The sequence below is a fragment of the Vespula pensylvanica genome, chromosome 2 (genome assembly GCF_014466175.1).
Source record: "Vespula pensylvanica isolate Volc-1 chromosome 2, ASM1446617v1, whole genome shotgun sequence".
In the NCBI taxonomy this organism is placed as follows: Eukaryota; Metazoa; Arthropoda; class Insecta; order Hymenoptera; family Vespidae; genus Vespula; species Vespula pensylvanica.
This window is the reverse complement of record NC_057686.1, coordinates 1,485,706-1,493,955: the sequence shown is the minus strand read 5'-3', so window position 1 is coordinate 1,493,955 and position 8,250 is coordinate 1,485,706. Positions and strand designations below refer to the sequence as shown.

At 30.0% G+C, this 8,250-nt stretch overlaps 1 protein-coding gene across 5 annotated transcripts in view; it reads left to right on the top strand.

The window, feature by feature from the left end:
• LOC122637432 (sodium channel protein 60E) overlaps window positions 1-8,250 on the top strand; it is an 85,467-nt gene that overhangs the window by 38,623 nt on the left and 38,594 nt on the right. The window lies entirely within an intron of this gene.

Below are 8,250 nucleotides of genomic sequence, written 5' to 3'. Positions count from 1 at the left end.
AAAGAAAGAAAGAAAAAATAAACGAGTAGAAAAAAGATAGATGGATGAATAGAAAGTAAAAAATTTTATCTAACGTTTTACAATCTCTGTTGTTAGGAGTAAAAAAAAAAAGAAAAAGAAAATTATTATTTGCGTAGAAAATTTAAAAAAGAAGAAAGACATCAAAAAAAAAAAAAACAGAAAAAGAAAAGAATGGAAGATAGATAGATCGATAGATCGCGATAGAAGGAAATCTTTTCTAACGATTTACTCACAGTTCAATCTCTAACTTAGAATAACACTTTTCTATCTTTCTTCTCGTCCATTTTCGTACGTACATATATACATACATACGTACACACACACACACACATACGTACATACTATTAAACTTATTCCAATGACTTATCCACGATTCTTTTACTCCGTTCTAAACATTATCAAAGTCCTATAAGATCATATATAACCGATCTCTCAGAGTTCAATCTCTAACTTGGAATAACACTTTTTCCATCTTTCTTCTCGTTCACTTTCATACATACATTCATACATATATACATTCATACATACATATATTCATACATACGTATATACATTGGTAGATAAGTACTATTAAACTTATTCAAATGACTTATCCACGATTCTTTCACTCTGTTCAATATACTCATTGTCAAAGTCTTATAAGGTCAAACGATAATTTTACGAGGCAAACAGAGAGAAAGAGAGAGAAAGATTCTCTCTCTTATTCGAAGTTAATCCACTCTCGATGTAATCCAAAGCACTTCTAAGTTAACGAGTCTTTCGAATGATATGACTTTCTTCTTCTTCTTCTTCTTCTTCTTCCTCTTTTTCATCTTTTCTTTTATTCTCCTTCTCGAAGAGATCCAGTTTATCCTTTTTCTTTTATTCCTCTCAATCTTTCCATCTTTTTTTTTCTTTCCATTCTTCCATCTTTCCTTCCTTCCTTCCTTCCTTCCTTCCTTCCTTTCCTTTACTTTCTTCTTTTAAGACAGTCCATTATTTTCATAGTTGACGTTTCTAACGTTAGAGAAAAGCTTTGATTCCCGGTAAACAAGGTCGGCGTATGATCTGTCAGTAGATTGAAACTGTACTTCCAACTAGGCTGGACGTTAAGTAGGCTGGCCAATGGCCAGCATTTACTCTCTCTCTCTCTCTCTCTCTCTCTCTCTCTCTCTCTCTTTCTCTCACTTTTACATACACGTTCTCCCAAGCTCACTCTCGTCGGATCTAGACTGTTCTTCCTCTGGACAAGTGAATCCAACATGCATCGAAGCAAACTCTTTCCCTTTTAACAATTTATTATCCTTAAAAGAGGACTCTCTCTCTCTCCCTCTCTCTCTCTCTCTCTTTCTCTCTCTCTCTTTCTTTCTCTGTGTCTTTTCTCTCTCTCTCTTTTTCTCTTTTTTTTTTCTTTTTTTCTTTCGTTTTTTTTTCTATCTTTCTTTTCATTTTTTTTTTCATTCGCAAATATCATTACAAAAAAAAAAAAAATATTGCCCCTCCCGGGAAAAATTTTTCGTTCGTTGAAATATTTCGACTAAAAGGAACGAAGATTTATGTATCTTGTTTTATTGCTACTATTATTATTTTTGTTTGTTTGTCTTTTTTTTCCATATTCTTTTTTTTTTACGACTCGTCACCGACGAGAAATTATTTTCGATCGGTTCGAATAAATTTTCTTGTTTCTTTCTCTTCTTCTTCATTTTCTGTTTTATTTATTCTTTTTTTCTTTTTCGAAAAAAAAAAAAAAAAAAAAAAATTAATTATATTACTTTTTTTTAAAATAATTAAATTACTTTTTTTTTTTTGACTTTTTTTGACTTTTCTTCGTATTCAATCATGTCCTATAAATTTTTAGATCACATATGTATGTGTCTGTGTGTGTGTGTGTGTTATGTGTGCTGAACACAGATATATATATACATAATTATTACATGGATTTCCATATCGTATTCAATGCTAGCTTTTACATTTATCTCAGTGCGAATTTATGATGTCCATTGTGGGTTTCATAAACATTAAACGTAACTTACGTTGCATGTACAATATACCACACACACACACACACACAGCCACAAACATATATATATACGTACGTTTATTATATATATATTATATGTAGATATATAACAGTGTCAAGAAGAACAAATTTAGGGCAAATGGTATTAATTAAGTTTCATTCGATCCTCGTAATCCTAATCTAATTTTGATAAATACAAAAAAAAAAGAGAAAAAAAAGAAAATAAAAGAAAGAAAGAATAAGAAGAAAGAAATATTCTAGCTAGAGAGATATCTATCTTAACGTTATTACATATGTTTCACGAAATCTACCTTTTGAATATCTTATATATATATATATATATATATATATATATATACATATATATATATGTATATACAATGTGTTAGAAGAGTGTAAAAGTAAAGTTATATTTGTTGATCCCATCTTGGTTGGGTAAGCTCGTGCGAAATCGTAATAAAAAAGACGTTCATTATCATTATCAAGGTTATTACTATCGACTTGTATTATATACGTCGTGCTCGATTCTTAATAAATTTCGTCGGAAATATTCAAAAGAAAAAAATAAAAGGACAAAGATAGATATCGTTATGACAATTACTTATAAATAATATTGGATTGATCAAGTAAGTAAAAATGTCGGAATATTAAGTAGTTTATTTTATATTTGTATATGCTGCTTCTTTCTTTTTTTTTTTTGTTATTAAAAATATTCAGTACTGTATATCATAAAAAAATGAAAATAAGAAATCAAAAAACAATATGTATATTAATATTATTATATGACATATATATAACACTGTTATAAACAAAAAGAATATATATATATATATATATATATACATATAGTATTTCGTTTACTTCAAAACATTTTAGTATCTCGTAATCTAAACAAAAAAAGTAAAACTCGGATATAAATAAAAAAATAATATTATATATATATATATATATATATATATATATATAAAATTCCGAAATACATTGCTTGTGCAATCAAGAGAAAAAGAAAAAATTATTACACAAAATTAATAGTTCAAAATAGAAATCTAATAATGCGTTTAAGACCATAGTCCTAGTAAATGCGTCGTAGAATGTCATATAATAATCGTAATTTTTCGTTTAATGACGGATCAACGTGTCCGTTCTCTTATACTGATCCCGAACCAACAGTCGGTGTACCACGAAGTTGTGGTGGGACGAGTAAAGACAAGGGGGATGTGAGAGTACTGCTACCCCTTCTCTTTTGTAAGTAAAGAGAGAAGGAGAAAGAGCGAGAAACAGAAAGAGAAAGAGAATGAGAAAGACAGAAAGAGAAAGAAAAAAAGAGAAAGAAAAAAAGAGAAGGAGAATAAGAGAGAGAGAGAGAGAGAGAGAGAGAGAGAGAGAGAGAGAGAGAGAGAAATATAGAAAGAGAAAGAGAAAGAGAAAGAGAAAGAGAAATAGAAAGAGAGTAGGAGAGAGAGAGAGAGAAAGAGAATAAGAGAGTGAAAGAGAGAGAGAGAGACAGAGGGATATAAAAATGGGTCAAACCCTTGAGCGTGGCGACGTCGACGTCGACGACGACGACGACGACGACGACGACGACGACGACGACGACGACTAGGACGACGATGAGGACGACGATGGCGTCGTCGTCGTCGTCGTTGTCGTCGTTGGCAGTGGCGCTCCTCAAAACGATGGAAATTCAAAGGCTTTAGAGCAGAGGGAGAAAATAGGTCGGTCTCTCACGACGCCCCTAACCATATACGATCTGTGTTACGTGCCATCCGTTTCGTGAAAGAGAGATAAATCGTATGGGTATTTTTTTCGTTGATTTTTTTCTTTTTCTTTCTCTCTCTCTCTCTCTCTCTCTCTTTCTCTCTCTCTTTCTCTCTCTCTCTCTCTTCCGTTTTTTTGCTTTTTTTTTTTCGTTTGGCTTTATTTCGTTTCGTATGGTTTCGTTTTATTTTAGTTTTTATTTGTTTCTTCATCTTTTTTTTTATCCTCTTTCGATCATATATATATATATATGTGTGTGTGTGTGTGTGTGTGTGTGTGTGTATGAAAGAAAAAAGAAAGGGCAGAAAAATGGTTCAAAAATTGATCCCGACGATTTTTTTTTCTTTTTCTTTTTTGTACGTGTAGGGGTTATCCGTAATTTTTTTGCTTTCTCTTTTTTATCTTTTAATTTGAACTTTTCCACCTATTTTCCTTTTTTTTTTCGCAATCTTCGTTTTTTCGATCAAATATTATATATATATATATATATATATATATATATATATATCATTCGAAATTTGTTATGAAATTTCCTTCTTTGATATTATTCTTCATTTTCGTTTCTTTTTTCCTTTTTCTTTTTCTTCCACCCCTCTCTCTCTCTCTCTCTCTCTCTCTCTCTTTTTTCCTTTCAAACAAAAATTATTGAAATCGATCCCGTCGTTTTTTTTTTATATTTTATTTTCCGTATTTCCTTTCGTAGTTTCTTCCCCTATTTCTTCAATTTTGTTTTATTTATAGTTTCTCATCCATTTTCCTTTTCTTTTCACTACCTTTGTTATTCGTTCCGAGTATTATATACACACTCACACACACACACAGTTAAATATATATATATATATATATATATATATATATATATCGTTCAGAATGTTCTATATATTTTCTATCTTCTTCGATCTCCTTCTTCGCTTTATTTCTTTCCTTTTGCCCTTTCCTTATCTTTTTCCTAATTTTCTTTTGTTTCTTTTTTCTTCAATTCATTTTCTTTTTTTTTTTTTATCCCTCGAAAGATAATACGTGCTCTCACCTTCCAACGTTTAGAGATATTTTTCACCGACTTGCGAATAACCTACCACGAGAGCAACGTTACTGAAAGGAATTCACAAAAAAGAGCAGTGACTTTGTTTCTTTTCTCTCTCTCTCTCTCTCTCTCTCTCTCTCTCTCTCTCTCTCTCTCTCTCTCTCTCTCTCTCCTCTTATCTTTCGTTCTAGATCGGACGAATCTCTCTTGTTCTTGGTACTTATCCGACGTTACTAACGCACGAGTTCTCCCTTTATCTTTATCTCCATCTCTTTCTGTTTCTCTATCTTTCTCTTTATCTATCTATCTATCTATCTACCTATCTATCTATCTATCTCCAACTTCCATCCCTTTTTTGTTTACTCCTTCCCTCTCTTTTTTTCTCTCTCGTTTTGTACGTGTGTGTATATGTGTGTGTATATATGTGTGTCCGTGTACGTGTATGTTCCTCTTACCTTCTCACCCTTTTTTTTCTTCTTACTTTTTTTCTTTTTCTTTCTTTTTTTTCTCCTTTCTGTTACGTTTTTTTTTTCTTTTCCCTTCTTCGTTTCCTTTCTTTTCCTTTCTTATATTTCACACGACACAACGAAGACGACTACAAGGACCAGAGGCTTCGCAATTAATCGGAGACCTCGGTCGTTCGTAATTAAGAAACTTCGTCTTGTTTATCTTACGGATATATATATATATATATATATATATATATATATATTTATGGATGTATATGTGTGTTTATATATATATATATATATGTATGTATTTATATATCTACGTATATCTATCGAGTTAAAGTATTTCCAGTGCAACCGTGATTACTTTAATTCTCGAGCCTGACTGAATTTCGTTCTCATGACGATGGATTTAAACAAAAAGAAATGTTCCAATTTATTTTATGATTTGAGGCTAAAAATGACGGTGTATTTAATTTTCTACGTATCAACGATGGCGAAAGTTATCATGACTGTTTAATATCATTTATATATCTTTCATTTTGATTCTCTTAAGTAAAAATCATCGATCATTTCATTTTTTCATCTTGATTGTTTTTATATGATCGTTGTTTCGATAACGATCGTATTTTTTTTAATTAAATACAAGAGTTATATTTGAAAATATTCGATCTAAGGGAAATATTTAGATAACGAGTTGCATTGAGAAGAAAATATTCGATTCATAATGTAATAATAATAATAATAATAATAATAATAATAATAATAATAATAATAATAAAAATAATAAAAATAAAGTGAATAGAAAAATATATCAGTTAGATAGATTTTAATCTCTAGTAAAAACAAAAAGAAATTTTTCGATGAATATTGAACTCGAATATTATTTTAATTCAATTCCATTTATTTTATATATCCATAAAGAAATATATATATATATATATATATATATATATCAAATATTTTGTCGTTTATTTTATTGCCAATAACAATCAGTATACTCAACAAGAAATAATTCTTACGTACGTACATATGATGCATATAAAATTAACTTAATTAATTCCCTTGGACCTTATCACTGATAAAATATTTCTTAAAAATAGCATCAAAAGAAAAGAAAAAAGAAAAAAGAAAGGAATCGTAAACTCGAATTAATTTAAATGAATACATTAACGCACAGGTCTACTTAACGTTTAATAAAATTTTTCACAGATATATATATATAGTTTAGTATAGTATAAAATAATATAGTACAGTATAGTATCTCTCTTTCTCTTTCTCTGGTTTTGTTTCAAAGCAGCTAACTAACGTTCCACTGTGTAACACTGTTTACAGTTAAACTGACGACGTGGGATAAAAGCGAGATGGAGAGATAAAGTTTATGTTATTCGAGTCTATCTCTCCCTCTCTCACTCACTCCTCCCCCTTTTCTCTCATCTTCGTCTTTGTTACATACCGACTCTTGGTGACGACGTCTCGAAGTCACCGAGCTAGTTCTATATCCTATTTCTTTTCTTTTTTTTCTTCTTTTTTCTCTCTCTTTTCTTCTTCTTTTCTCTCAAGATCTAGAAAGAAAGAAAGAGAAAGAGAGTGAGAGAGAGAGAGAGAGAGAGAGAGAGAGAGAAGCATTAGTTTCTAGACTTTCAGTATGACACACTAGCGTTACTATTACAAACACTTGCCCTCCATTTCGTTTCTAGAATCTACAACACTACGAAAGAAGTATGTGTGTATGTGTGTTATATCCTATCCTTGTGGATTTGAATCGGCTTCGGGGGTGTGTAGGACTTGTCTTGTGGGACAGAGATGGGGATAGGGGTGGAAAGGGTGGTAGAGGAAAGAGTACAGGAGAAAAGGGGTGAAACGTGACCGTGTAATCTACTCGTAGATATCGCCAGGAAAAACTTTCCTTTCACAAGCTCGAATTATACTTATCTTTTTACACGGTTTGCGTTAATCCCTTTTTATCGAGCTTTCAAATCGACGTCATTCTAATACTATCGTTATAACAATTATTGTTATTATAATTATTATTGTTAATTATAGTAATTAATTGAATTATAATAATTTGTTAAATATATATTATAACAGTAAATAATAATCATAAGTATTATAGTTAGTAATAATGATAATAATAATTACAAGAATAATAATAATGATGATGATGATGATAATGATGATAATAATTAATATTTCCAAAGGAAAACATTTTCAACGTTGCTATAACGATAAAAGATCTTGTTTAAATAAAACACGTCATTATTGCATTCATGTAAATTTGGATTACGTATTATCTTAATATTTCGAATAATCTGACTAAAATAATGTAACGTTATTAAACTTGTTAATCGAGGAAAGGGTATGATTTAAGAAGAACGAAAAAAGGAAAAAAAGAATAATGGCAAAATATCTTTTATAGATAAAAACACGTCGTTACTGTATTTATGCAAATTTTGCATTCGTATAAAACCTGAATAATCTGAATAATAATCTGACGGATAAAATGAAACATTTTCGAAGCTGTTAATTAGAAAAGAGAGACTTGTCAACCCGTCTCGAGGATTTAATTTTTATCGTTATGAAAGAATAAACGAATCATTGAAAGATTATTATTTTTTCATAATCATCCAATGACTCCTATCACTTACTCGCTTAATTGATTATTGCATATACAAATATTATTCTTTCTTTTCAATTTTTCTTCTTTCTTCTTGTCTATTTTTCTCTTCTTATCATCCAATTAATCAATTAATCGATTCAATTAACCGAAGCTTTCGATCTCTTTTTTCTTTCTTTACCTTCCTTCCTTTCATTTTGAATCGAAATAAATTTTACATATTATACGTACGTATAATCGCGTTGATCGATCGGACATATTTCAACTCGATGAATACAATAAAAATAAATAATTAATAATAAACTCGTTTTTATTGGTTAATTTTGTATTTTTTATGATTGAAATAAATTTCATAAGTTTTATCTGAATTGATCGATATGAA